The following is a 19,729-nucleotide window of genomic DNA, read 5'->3' on the forward strand; positions in this document are numbered from 1 at the left end:
GGCAGCTATTTATAGCCTGGGAGCATCCCGACACAATTTAACATTAATGCCCTTAACTAATGTGACCGTTGGGTGGATAAGTAAGTGAGATGGCGCGTGGCGCGACAACGGTCAAAACTTTCAACTGTGATAGTCCTCATGTCTCTCATATTCCTCACTTTGAGGCTTTGGTAGATTTAGGCTTGGGTTGAGCATCATGTGGAAAATCATTCCGTAGTTTTACCTCGACCCCCTTTAGTAGTATGGTGTTCCTATCACTCAAGAGTAAAGAAAATGAAACAGAAAGAGTAAATCTTCACGCTTCAACGTCTTGAGACTGTTTTCTTCAGGACACACCAAATTCGTCATCTTCAATATCTTGATGAGGAATATCAATTTCTTCAAAATTTCCTCACGATCAAAGTGTTCAAGGCAGGACAAAAGTCTTCACCCGAAGACATTCATTTTTAGGGGTCGATATTCATCGGATAACTCCAACTCCTTAGCGACTTATAGAGCCTTTGTACACTCACAAACATATTAATCCCTTAACCTATAAGTATTCAAACCACCAAAATCACTAAGGGGCACTAGATGCACTTACAGAGTGTCCCGCCTCGAGTGCTTCGGCCGACACATACGAGAGGCAGAGATCCCCTCCAACTACCAGTTGGCCACTGGAATCAAAAAGTTCATTGCTGAGTCAAAGACACAAACCTGGTTGGAGGACTACTGAGCGGCCTTCCAGATAGGCGGCGGTGACAATTACGTCACTATGAAGCATCTTCCCCACATGTCGGAGGGGTCTGCGAGGGCGTGGCTCAATCAGCTACCCTCCAGCAGCATCCACAACTGGGGCGATCTCGCTCGAGTGTTTGTCAAGACCTTTGATGGCACATACAAGCGTATAGGCAGCCTAACTGAGCTGCATCATTGTGTCCAGAAGAGCAATGAGACTCTTAGGGAATACATCCAGCGGTGGACCACACTGCACAACACCGCGGAGAATGTCAATGAACACCAGGCAATGTGCTCTTTCAAAGCGGGCACTTGGTATGGGAGTTGATTCTCAAGTTCGGCCGATCGGGGGACTGAGTAGTTGTTGTCCTAGGGTAGAGCCAGGGCAGAGCCAGAACAGGTCCAAGAAGAAGAAAAAGGATTGGGGAAGAAACAAGAAGGCCGAGTCCAAGAGCAGCCTTTTGGATTAGTCATGTCCGATTCATGCTCGGAAGGACGATCAAGGGGAGACCATCCCCGCCAATCACAAGACTCGCGACTACTGTCGGCTCTAGACGGAGATGGGTGGAGAGCCCTCTGGGGACAAAGAAGATGAAGACGACCCGACGGACACCTCCGGGTATCTAAACATCGAGGGGACCCTCATGATCTTTGCTGACATCGAGAGCAACAGTCGATTGAAGGTTATCAATAGGGAGGTGAACATAGCAGCCCCGGCTGTCACAAAATACCTTGACTGGGCGAAGACGCCCGTCACATTCAACCAATCGGATCACCTGGCCAACATAGCCACCCCTGGGAGGTAGGCATTCGTGGTCGATCCAACAGTTAGCAGGTTCGGACTACGCAAAGTCCTCATGGACGGTGGAAGCAGCCTCAACATCATTTACGTGGACACTCTCAAAGCCATGGACATCCCGTTGTCCCGGCTGAGCAAGATTGACATGCAGTTTCACCAGGTCATCCCCGGGAAGAAGGCTGAATCCCTCAACCAGATCACTTTGAACATCATATTTTGCAGCGAAAAGAATTTACGCAAGGAGAGGTTGACCTTTGAAGTGGTTTTATTTTGGAGCGCCATCCTAGGTTGGCCCACCTATGCACTTTTCATGGCCCGCCCATGTTACGTGTATCATAAGCTTAAGATGCCAGGGCCAAAAGGCATGATCACGATGACTGGCAATCGGAAGGTTTCAAACGAGTGCCTCCAGCAAGGCTCTAGGATCACCAACAGGCAGGTCCTCGCAGCCAAACTTGATGGGTCCAAGAAGGTAGTGGACACCGCAGATCTGCTGAAGTCGAAGCGGCCACCCCCATCGATCCGAGTGCTTCTGCGACGGACATCTCAAGTTCACTCGGAGAGAAATAGGAAGCCGAGCTCATCCAGTTCCTCCGTGAGAACTGGGATATCTTCACATGGAAACCGTGTCTGACATGCCGGTGGTTCCCAGGGAGCTGGTTGAGCACCACCTCCAAGTGGACACAAAGATCAAGCCTGTCACGGAACACTTATGCCACCCCTCCATGGAGAAGCGTAGGGAAATCAGGGATGAGATCACTCGGCTCCTACATGTCGATTCATTTGCGAGGTCTACCAATCCGATTGGTTGGTGAACGTGGTCATGGTGCCAAAGAAGAACAATTCACTCTGAATGTGTATTGACTTCAAGCACCTCAATCGGGCCTGCCCGAAGGACCACTTCCCTCTGCCCCACATAGATCACATTGTAGATTCGACTACCGGATGTGAACGTGTGTCGTTCCTGGATGCATACTCCGGGTACCACCAGATCCGAATTTATGGACCTCACGAAATAAAAACAGCCTTGATCACCCCATTCGGATGTTTTTGTTACAGCATGATGCCTTTCGGCCTTAAAATCCTCACAAGATCGGTGCCATTGTCCAGATGAGATGGCCGGAGTGCATCCATGATGTGTAGAGGCTTACAGGCTGCCTTGCAGCGCTGAGTCGCTTCATCTCAGGGCTCGGTGAGAAGGATCTGCCTCTTTAATGATTGATGAAAAAAATACGACAGATTCGAGCTGGCCGACGAGGCGCACGTCGCATTCGACCAACTTAATGCTCTGCTTTCCACCCAGCCGGTGTTAGATGCTCCGAGCAGCCGGGAGCCCTTGCTCATGTACATTGCTGCCACTAGCCAAGTGGTTAGCACCTTACTCACCATAGAGAATGAAGAAGCGGGCAAAGCATACAAGGTACAAAGGCCCATCTACTACATTTCTGAAATACTGTCCCCCTCAAAACGAAGGTATCCACAATACTAGAAGCTGGTCTATGGGATCTACCTGGCACAGAAGAAGGTGGTCCACTATTTTCAAGATCACTCGGTCACTGTCACCAGTGATGCTCCCTTGGCGGAAATCCTACACAATCGGGATGCAACTGGACGAGAGGCCAAATGGGCGATTGAGCTCCTACCGCTGGAGAAGGCAGACTTTCTTGCCGATTGGGTAGAGCAAGAGAAGCCGACTCTGGACGTCCCCGAGCATTAGACCATGTTCTTTGATGGATCCAAAATGCTCCATGGCTCGAGGGCTGGAGTGGTCCTCATCTCCCCGAGGGGAGATCGTCTCAGCTACGTGCTCCAAACCACTTCGATTCATCCAACAACTAGGCCAAGTACGAGGCCCTCGTGTACGGGCTCCGCATGGCTATCTCACTCGGCATCCATCGACTGATGATTTATGATGACTCGGACCTTGTTGTCAATCAAGTAATGAAGGAATGGGACATTCGAATCCAAGCAACGACAATCTACTACAATGCAGTCAGGAAGGTAGATAAAAAATTCAAAGGGTTGGAACTGCATCATGTGCCCCGAGCGAAGAACCAAGCGTCCGATGACCTGGCAAAGATCAGGTCCACTCGGAAAATCATTCTGAAGGGTGTCTTGCTCGAGCATTTATATGCCCCTCGGTCTAGGAGGATCCCCTCCTAGAAGAGCCCCCATGACGAATCGGTCTATCTAATCCGACTGAGATCGACGTCCCGGCTATGGTTGACCTCGTCCACGAGATGTTGGTCATCTCTCTCGAATGGACACAACCTTATCTGGCTTAGTTTCTCCGACAAGAGCTTCCCCAGAACAAAGAGGAAGCCCGCCAAACCGTTTGCCGGTCTAAATCTTTCGAAGTACTGGAGACAAACTGTATAAAAAGAGTGCTACAGGAGTCAGCCAAAAGTGCATTTCCCCAGAGGAAGGACTACAAATCCTGCACGAGATCCACTCGGGAACCTTTGGACATCACACGTCCTCTCGGACCTTAGTTGCCAAGGCCTTCGGAGAAGGTCTTTGTTGGCGCTGAGCCAATGAGGCAACAAGGGACTTGGTGGACCTGTGTGTCGGATGCCAGTTCTACAAGAATCAGTCGCACAAGCCTGCATCCGCGCTGAAAACGATTCTGCTCACTTGGCCATTCGCCCTGTGGGGCCTCAATATGGTCAACCCTTTGCGCGCCTGGACGAGCGGATTCACCCACCTTCTAGTTGTGGTGGATCAGTTCACAAATTGGGTCGAAGCTAAACCCATCAAAACTTGGACGCGGCGACTGCCGTCAGCTTCATTCGGCAGATCATCTTTAGATTCGGAGTCCCTCATGACATCATCACCGACAACAGAACCAACATTGACTTAGATGAGTGCCGCGAATTTTGTCACTCCCAAGGCACTCGGGTTAATTACGCCTCCGTGGGGCACTCGTAGTCGAATGCCATTTCCATGACCACTCCGGTACACCACCTTTGATGGACCGCACCCCGCCTATATAAAGGCCACCCCAGCATCTCTCCCCCCCCCCTTTGGAACCCCTCTCCCACCTTCAGTCGATGACCCATTCACTCCACTCGAGCTCCTCGAGCACCCATGCTCGAGATCGACCGGGGCGCAGCCGCGTCGGGGCTCCATCGATCTCGGGACAAAGGCCTGCTTCGGCCTCTGTTCCACCTCCATCGAGACCGTAGCAAGCTCTAGCTTCACCTGCGCCACTCTCCCACTCATTTCCCATTGCCGACTGTCAGCACCAACCACCTCCCGACGTCCTCCGTAGCGTACTCCTTGTCATCGGCGACTCGGGCCACTTCAGCCACTCCCTCAACCCTCATCCGACTTGAGGGGGTGCGAGGAGTCCATTCCTGTGCTCATCTCCCCTCGCCATCGATGGATCTGACGCCAGTGAGCTCCTCCTCCTTTTGTCATGAGGTTAAAGACGACCCTCCTAGGGTGCCCCCACCTGCCGGCGCCAATCTCTCTTGCTCTCTCCCTCTCTCAGTCACTGGCCACTGGGCCCCGCGCATCAGGTTTAAACCTAATGGTGCGCGCACGCCTGGGTCGGCTGGCTGGTTGGCTGTCTGGGCTGGCCCAGCTCCTAGCCGCGTCTAGCCCAGGGTGTTAGGCCCTTTTCCTTTTCCATTTTTCTGGCTTTTGCCAAAAATTCCATAGGGGGAAATATTCCCCCAAATTTAATTATTTTTACACCTTAAATCTTACAAAAATATGTAGAATTTAATAAAACTACTTGTGTAATTTTTACCAAAACTGTTATACATATTTTTATTTTAAAACCTAGTTTTGAGTATATCTAGCTGTGTTAAAATAGATTTAAAAACCTTTTTCACTCCAAAACCAGGAACAAATATTTTTTGATGTGAAGTTAGTAATTTACAGAAAAGGTTTACATTTTAGGAGTGAGTTTTGTGCTATGTTTATGTTGTGGTTCTTATTATCGCTATTACTATCGCGACGATATATCACGTGGTCGACGAAGGAGTTGGACCCGAAGACTTCGAAGACCTTGGAGACTTTGTGGACCAACGCAAGAAGCCCTTTGACCACGCCTAAGAAACTTTTACTTGCATGTCATATGATGCCTTATTTATGCATATATTCCTGTTGGATCTAAGACCCCCCTTGTTGGGTGTCCCCGAAGAACACCTCTTTGAAACCTACATTTGGGCATGACCCTTCCACCTATGAGGGTTGTGCATGTGGGATGTAGTAGTTGCTAGTGGTTGCTACACAAGAAGGGATGGGAATATGCATGGTGAAGATGGCGGGTGTTTTACAAAGGCTTTTCGAAAACCCCGTCGGGTGCCACTAATGCCCGAGGGTGATGGTGTTGAGATGGATGGCCACTAGAGAAAGAAGTGGTGTACCAAGAAAGTTTTTGTGTATGTGGTTTCAGAAATGCGATTAGATTTAAGATTTGTCGATTTTCCCAACCTTACCTGTGCGTCCACGATACCCCAATATGGGAACGGGGCTTTGTTCATTACTTTGGTTGATGCTAGTAGAGAGCCCGCATTACTAGTGACGAGAATGACGTGGTCACTCTTGGGACGGGGTCGTGTCAGGTATGCTGACTATGTTGTTTTTACAGGTTCCGGACACACTGTTGGTCCCTGCATGGATGATAGCATCTAGAGCGAGGCTCATAGGATGTACATCATGTGGGCTGTGTACAAAACGAGTGGACTATTTGTTTAGTGTCGCCATGGGAAAGGCATTGTTCGGGTGCTTATCTCGGGTATGTTATATACCGCGAGTCGTGGATGACACAGAAGTTCCCCAAGTCTCGTGGGTACAACGTGCAACCTATGCAGAGTGTAAAACTATTCGAATAGCCGTGTCCACGGTCAAGGATAGTTGGGTAATCCTGCTTAAACTACGTCTAGTCGTTTCCACATAAACCAAGTGTGTGTGTGGGGGGTAATATTAGAACATGAGGAGAGATGAACCTCGAGCTAAGTCAGGTGACTTGGTATGATGGGTGCACATGGGATGTCCGACAATCAGACAACATTGATATTTGTAACATGTTCATCAGGTCACTGCTATGCCTTGTGGTCCTTGTCGCCCAAGATCTTGATCATGTTGTTGCACTAGGAAAAAACCATATTTCCGCAAAAATCAGCATACTAGTGTTATATACTTCGTATTGCCATGTTCCATATCATGGGTTGTTTGTGAGTACATTCAAAGTACTCATTGGCTTGCCACTGGTTATTTAATTGGCCAGGCATCGAGGAACCGAAGTTCGGAGAAGAATTCGTCAGGGACAAACATGTGATCTAGGGCGCTTCCCAGTCATAATGCATGTAAGTTAAGGAAGATGGCATGGATTCATGTTATCAACCAAGTTATCCGCTTCTAGTAGTATGTGTTGGTATGTCGGCCTTCGAGGCCGTATTTATGTAATGACTCGGCCTTAATGGCCCTTTTTGTGAGACGTTATGTATGGATGTAAGACTCTTGTTATTCAATATCTATGTGTTCAGTGAGCATTCATCTCTCGGACCACTGCACACGTACAATCGGCGATCTCGACCTACAAGCCGGGGGCCCATAGAGCTGGTATCAGAGCGATCCTGATTGTAGGAAGCCTTAGGTAGCATGGACATCAGATGAGATTAAGCCCTCTCAAAAACCACAACTCGCCTTTACCCTTAGGGTTTTATACATCCCCATCTCTTCCCCTGTACCATTCAAACCCCTATTTACTCACACCCCTCCCTAAACCTTGCAGATAGTCGTCGTACCTGAGAACCTCCTAGAGTCCGGCTCTCCCCTACTCCTGGAGGACAACCTTGAGAAGTGTCAAGTACGTCGATCACCAGTCTTTCACTACCACAAGCACTGGGTCAATGCAACCACGAAGGAGTACCACGTTGATGTGGTCGTGAAGGAAAATGACTCCCCGACTAGTTGGTTCTTCGAAGGACCGCAGATGGAGACTCTGGTGTTAGCAGTTGAGACGGCGACATGGAAGGCGCTCATCCACCTTCCGGACACCCTCCCTGAGATGGCCAATGAAACGCCTACCTGTCACTTGCCTTTTGTTAAGGATGAGGTTGGCGGGAGTTGGATACTGACCCCATCCCCAGCAGAAGGAACACCGCTTAGGTTCCAGACCTACTAACAACCCGCAACACGGCTAGAACGGCAATGCTAGCTCCACTCTGTCGGATTTCATGAGGACTTCGCCCTCGACTTTCACTGATACAACACAACCTTTGGATGTCGATGAATGGATCCACGCCATCGAGGACCTCCTCGCATTGGTCAACTGCACTCAAGACCGTGAGAAGGTTTTGTATGCCTCTCACTGTCTCAGAGGTACCGCCACAGCTTGGTGGGACGGATTCAAGGTCATGCAAGGCGAGCATGTTGTCACCTGGGCTGAGTTCGAGCAAGGATTCCGTATTACCCACATTCCCGCTGGGATGATGGCTATTAAGAAGCAGGAGTTTCACGCGCTGAAGCATGGATGTGGCTCAGTTAAGGAGTACGTGCAGAAATTCAACCTCTTATCGAGGTATGCACCTGATGATGTCAGCACTGAGGCCGCCAAGATAGAACGTTTCATGGAAGCGCTTCAGCAGTCGCAGCAATACCAACTTGTTGTCTGTGGCTGCCGAACCTTGTGCGATCTGGTGAATAAGGCCCTCATGCTTGAAGATAAGCGTCGTGCTATGGAGGACAAGCGCAAGAACAATCTGATCAACAACAGTGGTGGCAGCAACTAGAGGACTCGCCCGTGGCAATCAGCCCCGGCAAGGCCAATCTATCAGCCTCAGCTCCCCAGGACTCCTGCACCTTGACCAAGCTAGCAGCCTCAGCCATACGCCAACTCCAAGCTGGCATACAACCCTTCCGGCCACAACAATGGCAGCAAGACAAACAACTTTGGGCAGGTCACCTCCTTTGGGTGTGGTCAGCCAAGACACATCTCGAAGCAGTGCTCCAACAAGAAGCCCGATGCACCGCGCGCGGATGCGCCAAATCAAGGACAAGGCCGTGGAGCACCAACCCGGGGCCATGCGCCCCACAACCCGCCTTACAGCGGCAAGGGTCATGTGAATCACGTCACCGTAGAGGAAGCCCGGGAGGACTCAGATTGCATACTGGGTACATTCCTCGTCAACTCAACTCCAGCAACAGTATTGTTTTATTGTGGCGCATCACATTCTTTTGTCACCCAAAAGTTTGCGATGGAGAGCGGCTGTAGCGACGTGTTTTCAGAAAATAATTTCCAGAAAACATGTCTCTGTGTTTACCAGCCCCAGGATTCCTGTTAGCTGGTAGACACTTACTTGATACGGAATATCCAAGCAAGATACAAAATCTGGGTTACAAGACCATGAAGGTCTACTGGGTTGAACAAAAGTCCGAGGTTGACGACAGAAGCGACTTGAGGAATCTCTAGTACCGATTGGACTCCATGCCCACAGGAACAGCTGACTTGGATAAATTCTTATCTCACAAGGCTGCTATCCTCGACTCATAGGTTTCGGGATTTACTGCATCGTGCTCCTCTCCGAACGCAATCTGGGCAAGACACTAGCCACAGTCAAGCGAGTGAGTACTTTGAATGTACTCGGAAACATCAAGAAAACAAACACGTTAAGCAGGTGAGATGCATGCAGATTTCCACTAACAATTATATCATGTCATTAGAGTTTAATTCATGGATGCATTCATGAAGATATGCAATGTTTCCACCAAAAAATTATAAACAAGCAAGGATGATAATGCTGAATGAGTAATAATATGCGTGCCACAGTCGAGCATCTGAGCGACACCACATAAAGGGTTTTATATGAAACAGTAAACATGCCACAGTCGGGCGTCTAAGCGACACCACATAAAGGGCTAGTATGAAACAATAAACATGCCACAGTCGGGCGTCTGAGCGACACCACATAAAGGGCTTATAAGAAATAATAATAAATATTGAGTATCCAGGAGGAAGAACCGTCCCAGGGATATGCAACAACATAATCATAGGGGTTAGTCTAGAGTAAGAATCATAATATGATCATCCACCACATCATCATATGATTTTCTACAACCATTATTATTTTCACCGTTTATTCTCCAAGGATCGACTCTAGGACTGACACTTGACTCGCCAAACAACGTCCTTGACCGGGGACACAGCTACTCGAATAGTTTGACTCTACAGAGGGTCTACTCTTTACCCACAGCTTACAGTTTCCGATAGTCGACAAGACTAATGCCGCGTACGACATTTTAGAAGCGAACACTCAGAATCGACACACACTAATTTTCCTCCGCGAAGCCTGGCTTCACCCGGACTACGCTGCCAAGGGAAAACCATAAGACGGGGAGGCTCCGACCTCGACTAGCATGGGATCAAAAATCTATACCGTGCGCTCACTCCGAAGGGCCATTCCTTTCCGGTCCCAGACCGGAAACACCCATGCCCCCTGACCGGATGACTGGATTTAATCCATGGCCATGGATACCTTCATACCGGCCACTCTATTGGTGTGTGACTGATAATAGGTCTATAGCTGACTTTACCGAATCCATTATCCAGGAAACTGTGGTAGCACGTTATAGAAGTATGACACGGACAAGACTCGATCTAGGTCGATACTGGAGTTAACCAAGTTTTACCGGCATCATCGTGCACATGTCATGACCAGGCCATAACCTATCACGTTCCGTGTGACTAGGTTATTCCACGACCTCTCATAACTAGCACATGCCATCATCATATTTCACCATTTTTATAATGTTAGTAGCATGCATGAATAAGGCAAGTACTATTTCATGTGATACTATTATCAACATAATCTCTAATCACGCGATAGAAGCACCACAACAATCATCACACAACTCATGCAAATATGGATTCAAGATGCTTGCCTTAGGGGTTTGAGGAGGGTGATGTGTACCCCCATCATCTTGGAGTAGGTAGCCACTCTTCCAAATGTTAGTTTGAAAATATTTGAATTAACACACATAGTCAAAACAACACCCAAAAGTTTGTTTGCAAATTTTGAAATAAATCTTAACATAAACTAGATTAAATTCTAAACCAGTAGGAAAAAAGAATCAATTGATTTGGAGTTTCCTATAAAAAGTTAGAGCTATTCTAAGTTTCGGTAAAAATCTGTTTTTAAAAATCAAAACTAGAGAAAACGTTTCAGCTATTTACGCTTTCTAACACAGAAAGAGCAAACATTAAGACAATTATGCATGAATGCGCTTTGCTTAAAAGAAAACGCACCAGGGGGGGTTGTGCCACTCGGGGCTAGGGCTCACTCACCGACTTGCGGGGCCCGCCTTTCGGGTTCTCCTGCTACCTTCTACGCGAGCCTGGGCACATGTAACAGCCCACATATATTCCTTTCCATATTTGTACTCCTTTCCTATTTTGTGGAACCATGTTTGGATGTTATATAAAGTTTTCATTTCATGTGGCTTCATTTCATTTCATCATTTTGCATCATGACATCCACTTGCATTCTTGGCTTACCTTTCTTGTGTTGCTAGGAGTTGTTCAATCATGGTAGTGCTAGCATGCTTATGAGTAGTGTTGGTTCTATGTGGTTGTTGCAACTATGGTCTTTTCAAAACAATGCTAAAAACCCTTCCCCTTTGTTTATTTTAACTTGTGTGTTAGACTTTGCTTGGCCCTAATATAAAAATGTTATTTATTTAGAGGAATTGATTGTGCTTGAGGGGGTAACTCTCATTATAGTATTAGACTTTAGATCTATGGGGGTTTTAGTAAAAACAGCATGTTAATTCATGTTTTTGTTGTAATTTATTTTGTCTAAAATTCTGGTTTATATTTTTATTAAATAGGGCATAATTCCCTCAGGCCCTATTTGTTTTTATTTTTATTTTTCAAATCCCTGTGTTGCTGTGAGGTATTTTTGTTGTTGTTGTATTTAAATATTAAAGAGAAAATCCTTTTGTTTTCCCTGTCTTAGCTAGGCACAAGAGAAGCCCACGTGGGCCGGCTCCCTCCTCTCCACCTAGGCCCATCTCTCTTTCCTCCCACGCGCGGCCTTTTCTGCGTCCCTTCTTCCTCCTTCTGACGCTGTCCCCCCTCATGTTGCTTTCTGTCAGGGTTCAGAGAGAGAGGGAGGTCGTGCACGCCGTGGCCGTCCCTTCCTTCCCCTATTTAATCCTCGGTGTGCATGCCTGATAGGGTTTCCCCCTATTCCCCATAGCGCCGCCACTCTCTTCTTCCTCCTCCTCCTCCATCTCTCCCTCCCACGTAAGTCTCTCTAGGTTACAGAGAGGAGACCCAAGAGAGAGAGTGAATCGCCGCCATCTCCCTCCGCGTTGAAGTCATCTCCGGCATCGGCTAACATGTCCAAGGTCTCGGGAGGACTACCCACGTTCCGTTCGCGGCGCTAGAAGTCCCAGAGGGCCACCCCAGCGACGGCCACTTCTTTGTCTACCTCGCCGTCGTGCTGCTCCGCCGTGATCGACCTGGTTCGACTCCAGTAGGCATCCGCGACCGTTTTTCCCATGCGACGTCTTCGTGTGAGCCCAGGGTGAGCACACAATCTCTTTCCCCTCCTCCTTCTCCCCTAGACGCGCCGTTGCATGCTCGCCGGCTTGCTGTCGCCGTCGTGACAGTAGAAGTGCCGCGCCGGCCACTCACCGTTGCGGGCTCCCTCCCGCCGTTCTAAGCCGGGGTTTGCGTTCCCCTGGAATCCCGCGTCAACCGCCGTGTGTCGCCGTGACGAGTAGTTCACCGGAGACTCGCCGGAGAGGATCCCCTGTTGCGGTCGCGTAGGGTGCAGTAGAGCAGAGGGGGCTGCTCGGAAGAGCAACACCCCCCTCTCTGTTAAGAATCGCTAGCCTAGCGAAGTGGCAACCGAGCCGTGTCCCTCGCGAGCATCGCGGGTTCGTTTCCCCCGTGTGCCCTTTTTCTTTTATTCGCATGGTTCCTGTGCAGCGCCAAAGAGGGCTTACCTTGCCTATAGCCCTCTCTCTGTTAAGCCTCATTGGCCTAGCCCAGTGGTGTGGGTCTGGTGTTGCACCAGGGGGTTGTGGATTCGATCCCACATCCTCCCCCCCTTTTTTGATTTTATTTTTTCCCATTGGCTGTTATTTTGTGCAGTAATTTTCTTCCAGGGGTTTTCCTTGATCTTTTCTTTTCTTTCACTCGTGTTGCACTAGGGTGGTAGTGTATGTGTGTAGATAGGGTGTAGAGTGTGTGTGTGCTTGAGTGTGCACATACACTTGTGCAAGAGGGCCTAATCCCTTATTTTTGCAAATATACATGTTGTGTTGGGTGAGTAATTCCTTGTGTGTGTGCATGTGTAGGTGAAGGTATATGTGGTGTGAGTCCACATATACATGTGCCTGTGTATGTGTGTGCACATGTGTGTGTGTGTGTGGATGAACACATTTCTCTATGTTAGTGTAACCTTGTTAGTGATTCCATGCTATGCTTAGGTAGGTGGGATTGTCCTAGTGAGTGTGCATGTGTAGATGATGCCAAATGTGATAGCTTCTACATGTGAATATAGACACTTGTAGCTAATAGGAATTCTTGGTGATATTTTCGAGCTAGCCTTGTGCATTGTTGTTATATGCAAGTACCCATGTATGATATATGGTTTTGGGGTAGAATCATCCCAGGAATCCATTGGCGTAGTCATCTTTCACTTTAGAGCAACTTCATAAAACTGTTATTTTCTAATGTGATGCCATGTTTAGAGCTTTACATTAGGTGGTGCTTTGGCCCTTTGTGGATGATTCCTTGATGGAATGGTAGTGGGTGAACCCCTCTACAGCATGGGGCCTTCATTATGTTCTTAGGGATTTGTGTGCACCTATTGTGCCCTGTCAAAGTGGGTACTTGGCTGAAACTGTCAGATTTGTGAAACCCTGAGAATTTCACAAAGTCTGGGAAACTGGAGTTATTTTCTTCCCCTGTTGTCTTGTGTGAATTAGCTCCTCTGTTGGGAATTAGCCCATGCAACAAACTAATGTTTGTGAGATTTTATGTTTGTTTTGCTCCCTCTTATATTTCATGCTTATAAACCTCCTCTAGATATTATTTTGGAGGCTGCCAAAATGCTTCAGAGCATAAGCAGCTGGTGAAAATCTGTGATTTTCACTAAGTCCCAAACTGTGATATTTTGTCCAAGTGAGTGTCCATAGATCTGCTCATGTATGATTCCTTTACCTTAGCATCTTGTCCAGAGTTGTAGTGCTTTTGGATGGCCTCAGTTTCATGCCTTGTGTGATTTAGTTAGAAGGTTGTAGCTACTGTAGATCTTGTAGGCAAACTGCTATGTTGCTGTTGAAAACAGATTGTATGTTTGTATTGTTTTGAAACTTGTGAGGACATGGTTGATGGTGTGGTGTGATCCCAAGCACCATCCCACTTGTAATGTGTTGCTTGATCATGTGGCAACCTGGTTACACCAGTGAGTGCCCATTAGTGTGTGTTTGTGGCTGTTTTGACTCGTAGGCCTTTGTAAATTGTTTTGTAGTTTCGGTGGAACCGTGGCTCCATTATCTATGTTGCTTATATGTTTTTGCATCGTTTTCTCATGATGCACATGTTCATGCCATGTTCATGCATGTCAAGATAACTTAATATGAGGTTCTGTCCAGAATTCAATTAACTCAACTAATGCATATGAAAGTGACTAGAAAAGTGATGCATGTTTCCTTCTTCACACATGCATCATATTGATTGTTGCATTATGTTTTGCCGGTGTTCATTGGCTGTTATCTTATCTTGGGTAGCATCGGGAAGAGAGAGCGAGTACGTGGATTCTGGAGAGTACGTGCAGGAAGAACAAGAGCAGTTCCAAGCTGAAGACATCACAGGCAAGATGACCGTGACCTTGACACCGTTTCTAGCTTTGTTATGCTTAGAATCACATTTCCTTCGTTACATGCTCGCTGCCTACCACTTGATATAAATGCCACTTGTCTTGCCATGAACCCCAAACACTTCCCTCTCCTAGCAAATGATGTTTGGCTAAGTAGGCTTGCTTAACCCCTAATGGATAGCTTTGCTAGTTGGAGGTTCCAGCTGTCCCATGTGATAACATGGGTATTTTGATATCATTATGTTTAAACTGCTATTTAATTAATGCACCTATATAATTGGTAAATAACGGAAGGCCTAGCCTTTTGTCGGGTGATTTGTTCCGTTGTTGCCGCCTAATTTCGGTTACCGGTGTTTGATTCCATCACTGATCGCTCCTAACACGTTCGGGGTTGTTATGTGGACCCCCTAGATAAATCATGTAGTGTTAAGGCTTGTGTTGCAGGACCCAACATAGGTTTTAATATTCTAATGACCTAATAACAATTTGCATAGGGAATAGCTACCCCGAGGAATTAATCAACAACCCGGGCTAGTGCTCCTCATGAGTGTTGGTCCAAACTAGAGTCATGTGCGGGACCAACCCGGGGCACTCGGGAGATTTCTATCAGGCCACTGTACGATGCGCTCATCCGACCGTGTCCTGTGAACGAGATACGCGGATCCTATCGGGTTCGTCGACACGTCGGGAGTTCCTGCTAGATTTGTCTTACCTTAGCGATATATCTTACCTACAGGAATTCCGGTTAAACTTTGGGTCTCCTCAAAGTGGAGGTTTTCCTCTAAGGAATCCGACGAGATCACGAGTTTCGTGATAGAGGATTACTTTGCGGCCTATGCAGTTTGTGATGGACTAGTTGGAGCACCCGTGCAGGGTTTAATCTTTCGGAAAGTCATGCCCGCAGTTATGTGGCAAATGTGGATATTTTGTTAACACCCGGTTCTAGACAACTTAAAGTAACTCTAATAAAACTACCAACTATGTGCGTAACCGTGACTGTCTCTTTCAGATATCGTTCTCTGATCGAGAACATGGTGGGGTTATGTCTGACGTTAGTAGGTATTCAGGATCACTTAGTGATCAACCTAATCTTCAATCGCTCGCGTAGACCACCATATGATTACTCTGATCATCGTAAGGTAGCCACCATATATGCTTAGGTTGCTGCAAACCCATACACTTATCCTTCCTACCCAATAACTTGGCTAGCTTCGATACCAAGGTCATTCGATTGATGAGTCCTAGTGACTCACAGATTACTTCAAACACCAACAAGTATAGGTACACCCGATGCAGGAGATCCCGATGACAACCAGCTGAAGTGGGAGTTCGATGAGGACTCCGGCGGACTGTACGTGAACTATCCGGAGGACTGAGGCCGTGGTCGTAATCGTGGAGCCAGCATGCGGGATGTCATAGTTTACTTGTTTCATGTTGTCCGTAGCGGGACTAAACTATGCTCTGAATAATGTGTGTGTGTAAGCTTAATGCTATACTCTTATCAGATGCCAAGTGTATGCCCTACTTGTCACTCTTTCAGTTATGTAATGTTATGATTATCTCACTTGCGAAACATTTAGATGCGCCCCTTTCCCTTTTGAGGCGTCGCCCCCAAAATAGGAAAGGGCCGCAACTTAGTCGTTACAAGTTGGTAATCAGAGCCTTACGACCATAGGAGCCTTTCTGTGATCGAACTTGGCCGAGTCGAGTCTAGTAAAACTATTTGAGTCTTAGTTATATCGTAGAGTAGGGTTCTTTTTTCTCCTCTTCTTTGTTCTGGTGAGGTTTTCGACTTAGGAAATCTTAATTGTACTCCTCTTCTCGCTCAAAATTTTTTAGGATCACGCGGGTATTTTGGAGTCTATATGATATCGATGTGACAGACTTCTATCTTGGTGCCTCCTGTATGACTTGATTTCTTTTGGGGAGTTGAGCTCCATGGGATTCTTTTGCAAATCGCCATCATTTAGATTTCTTGGTATCTCACGACGGAGGATGTTCGTAATTGCTTCAATACTAGTAGTGACGAGAGGAGTTCGGCTTCCCCAGTACTGGTGCGGAGAGTTCCAGATGTATCGCCACACTTTGTATCATTGTGATTACGAGTGTGTGTGTTAGATGAAGGTCCGAGATTCTGGTTATGTGTTGACAGGTGTGATACACTGAACGGGTTAGTATAGTAGTTTTGTGACATATTACTCCTTATATACATGTACCAGATTGTATGACCAGATATTTCGGGAATTCATTGGTGGGATATCAAGTAGTGACTTATAGTGCAATCATCCTATAGATGCATGTTGTGAGGTTGGGATTCGACATTCAGTGGGTACGTTTGTTCACGGTCGTCTTACAGCGGTTCTCGTTCTGTCTTAAAGAGTCCTTGTAGCTTGCTACGACTCGGGGACGCTTCATATGTCGTGTGCACTGCCTTGCACAGGATAGCTACTGTAAATTCGAGCCCGTGTGATCATATCCACGAAGATACCGGATGGAATTTCTGTCATACGTTTGTTCCGAGTAGTTCTAGCTCATACTTGGGTTGCAGGTGGTCTTTCATCAGATGATGTCGGTAGTCACTTTGAGGAAGCATTCTTACTATTTTGTTCGAGTGCAATTGCTAAATACTCTTGTTCGGATATTTCTTCCTATTGATTCAGCTTTACCTTGAATGTTATTCTTTGGGCTAATGTGTTTTCCGTCTTCAGGATGGCTCCACCAACTCGCCAGAATCCGGGTCGCGAGGGTGCTGATGCTCCGCCACCACCACCTCCGCCTCCTCCTCCGCCGCCGCCTCCTCCTGCAGAGGCTTGGCAAGCGGTGATGGCTGCAACAAATGCTAACGCCCAGATGTTAATTCAGCTGTTGCAAGGGAGGACCAATCAGCAGCAAGGCAATTTCAACCATGGTGCTCATCAGTTTGCATCTCTGAATCAATTCCTGGCGAACCAGCCGAGGTCCTTCGCGTCTTGTGACCAGCCGTTCGACGCCGAGGACTGGATTCGGGACATGATCAAACACTTTGAGTGCAGCAATGTTCGTCGAGAGGACTTCGTCAAGTTTGCAATTTCAGCTCAAGGGGCACGCAGCAGTTTGGTGGCAGCAGTTGAAGGACTCCAGGGAAGGCAGAATGATCAGTTGGGAAGATTTCTGGCTTTGTGGAAGAGATGCGTGAGAAGTTAAGACGCTTGAAGCAAGGTGGTTCCTCTATGTACAAGTACAACGTCGAGTTCCATGAGCTGGCTGGATATGTCTTGCAGGACATTCCAGATCAGAAGAGCAAGATCTATCAGTTCAGAGGTGGTCTGAGAGAGGACTTGTAGCTGGCCCTTGCCTTGCACGATCCCGATGAGTTTGATAAGTTCTATAACTTGGCTCTCAGGGCTGAGGCAGCTTTGCTCAGAGTGGAGAATTCGAGGAAGCGTTTCAGAGATTCCAGCTCATCGGCCTCAACTCAGGTGGTCCGGAAGCAGCAGAAATATTGGGTGTCTCCTCCTCCTCCTCGGCAGACTCGGCAGTTGAAGCAGTTAGGTAGTCGTGGTTCTTCCCACCCAAGCAACCCAACTTTCCAACAAAGGTTTCAGCAGCAGAAGCAAGGGAATCCTCAGGTGCAGTTCCGTCTGTTGTCAGATGTTACTTGTCACAAGTGTGGGCAGAAGGGTCACTACCCCAACAAGTGCACCTCTCAGCTGTGTCTTCCGCCCCCTCCTCCAGGGAAGCCTCCAAGCAATGCTATGGTGAAATGCAACCCCAGGACTGCAAGAGTCAATATGGTGAATGCAGACAACTCCTCAGACGTGATTATGGGTAATCTCTTAGTTAAAGATTCTCCTGCAAAAGTCTTGTTTGATTCTGGTGCTTTGCATTGCTTTATGTCAAAGTCATTTTTCGTCAAGCATAAGTTTGATTATCAAGATTAGCCTAAGCCTATGTCGGTGGTCTCTCCTAGTTTGATTTTGAATTCTAGTCCCATAGTTCCGGATATCACTGTTAAGATGGATGATTATGCTTTTCTGGCTTCTCCTATTGTCCTTGGCAATTCTGATATTGATTTGATCCTTGGGATGGATTGGTTGGCTATGAACATGGCGTCCATTGATTGTGAAGCTAAAGAAGTGAAGATAACTCATTCTTCGGAGGACGTGATTATCTTCGCAGCACGTGATGACACGGTCCGTCTATTTTCCTTGAATGAGAAGGGTGAGATCTCTCCAATTTCTCAAGTTAAAGTGGTCTGCGAGTATGAAGATGTTTTTCCAGAAGAACTGTGAGGAATGCCTACGCACCGAGAAGTGGAGTTCATAACTGATCTTGAACCGAGTACTGAGCGTGTGTGTAAGCGGCCGTACAAACTGGGTCCAGAAGAGCTGAAGGAGCTAAAGAAACAACTTAATGAGCAAGAGCGTGTGGGTCTGATTAGACCAAGCTCATATCCTTGGGGTTGTGGAGTGCTTTTCGTCAACAAGAAGGATGGCACGGAACGACTCTGTGTCGATTACCGTCCATTGAATAAGAAGACTATCAAAAACAAGTATCCACATTCCAACATTAATGAGTTGTTTGAGCAATTGAAAGGGGCTAAGATCTTCTCGAATCTTGATCATAGGATGGGTTATCATCAGATTCCCATTCGCGAAGAGGACATTCCAAAGACTGCTTTCGGAACAAGCTTTGGGTCTAGCCAATGCTCCACCGACCTTCTGTCCGATGATGAATTATATCTTCTGCCCATTCAAGAATGAATTCGTCTTGTTGTATCTTGATGATATTCTGGTCTTTTCGAAAACTGAGGAAGAGCATGCAAAACTTCTCAGTCTTGTGCTTGATAAGCTAAGAGAGCATAAGTTCTATGCTAAGTTTTCCAAATGTGGGTTCTGGTTGAACGAAGTTGTGTACCTTGGGCACATCATCTCTGCCGAGGGCATCAAATTTGATCCGTCGAAGGTGCAGGCCATTGTTCAGTGGGAACCTCCGCGGAATGTGAAGCAGCTTTGAAGCTTTCTCGGGCTTGCAAGCTATTGCAGAAGATTCGTTGAGAATTTCTCCAAGATTGCTAAGCCTCTCTCAAGTCTTCTTCAGAAGGGTGTGAAGTATGTCTGGTCTCCAGAGTGTCAGTTGGCTTTTGACACACTCAAAAAGAAGCTCACTTCTACTCCAGTCTTGGTTCCTCCTGATGATTCCAAACCTTATCAAGTATTCTGCGATGCCTCTCTTCAAGGTCTTGGTGCAGTTTTGATGCAAGACAAAAAAAGTGGTAGCTTATACCTCGAGGCAGTTGAAGACAAGTGAGAAGAATTATCCCACTCAGGATCTTGAGTTGGCGGCAGTGGTACATGCTCTGATGACTTGGAGACACCTCTTGTTTGAA

This window comes from Hordeum vulgare, chromosome 6H, assembly GCF_904849725.1.
Source record: "Hordeum vulgare subsp. vulgare chromosome 6H, MorexV3_pseudomolecules_assembly, whole genome shotgun sequence".
Lineage (NCBI taxonomy): Eukaryota > Viridiplantae > Streptophyta > Magnoliopsida > Poales > Poaceae > Hordeum > Hordeum vulgare.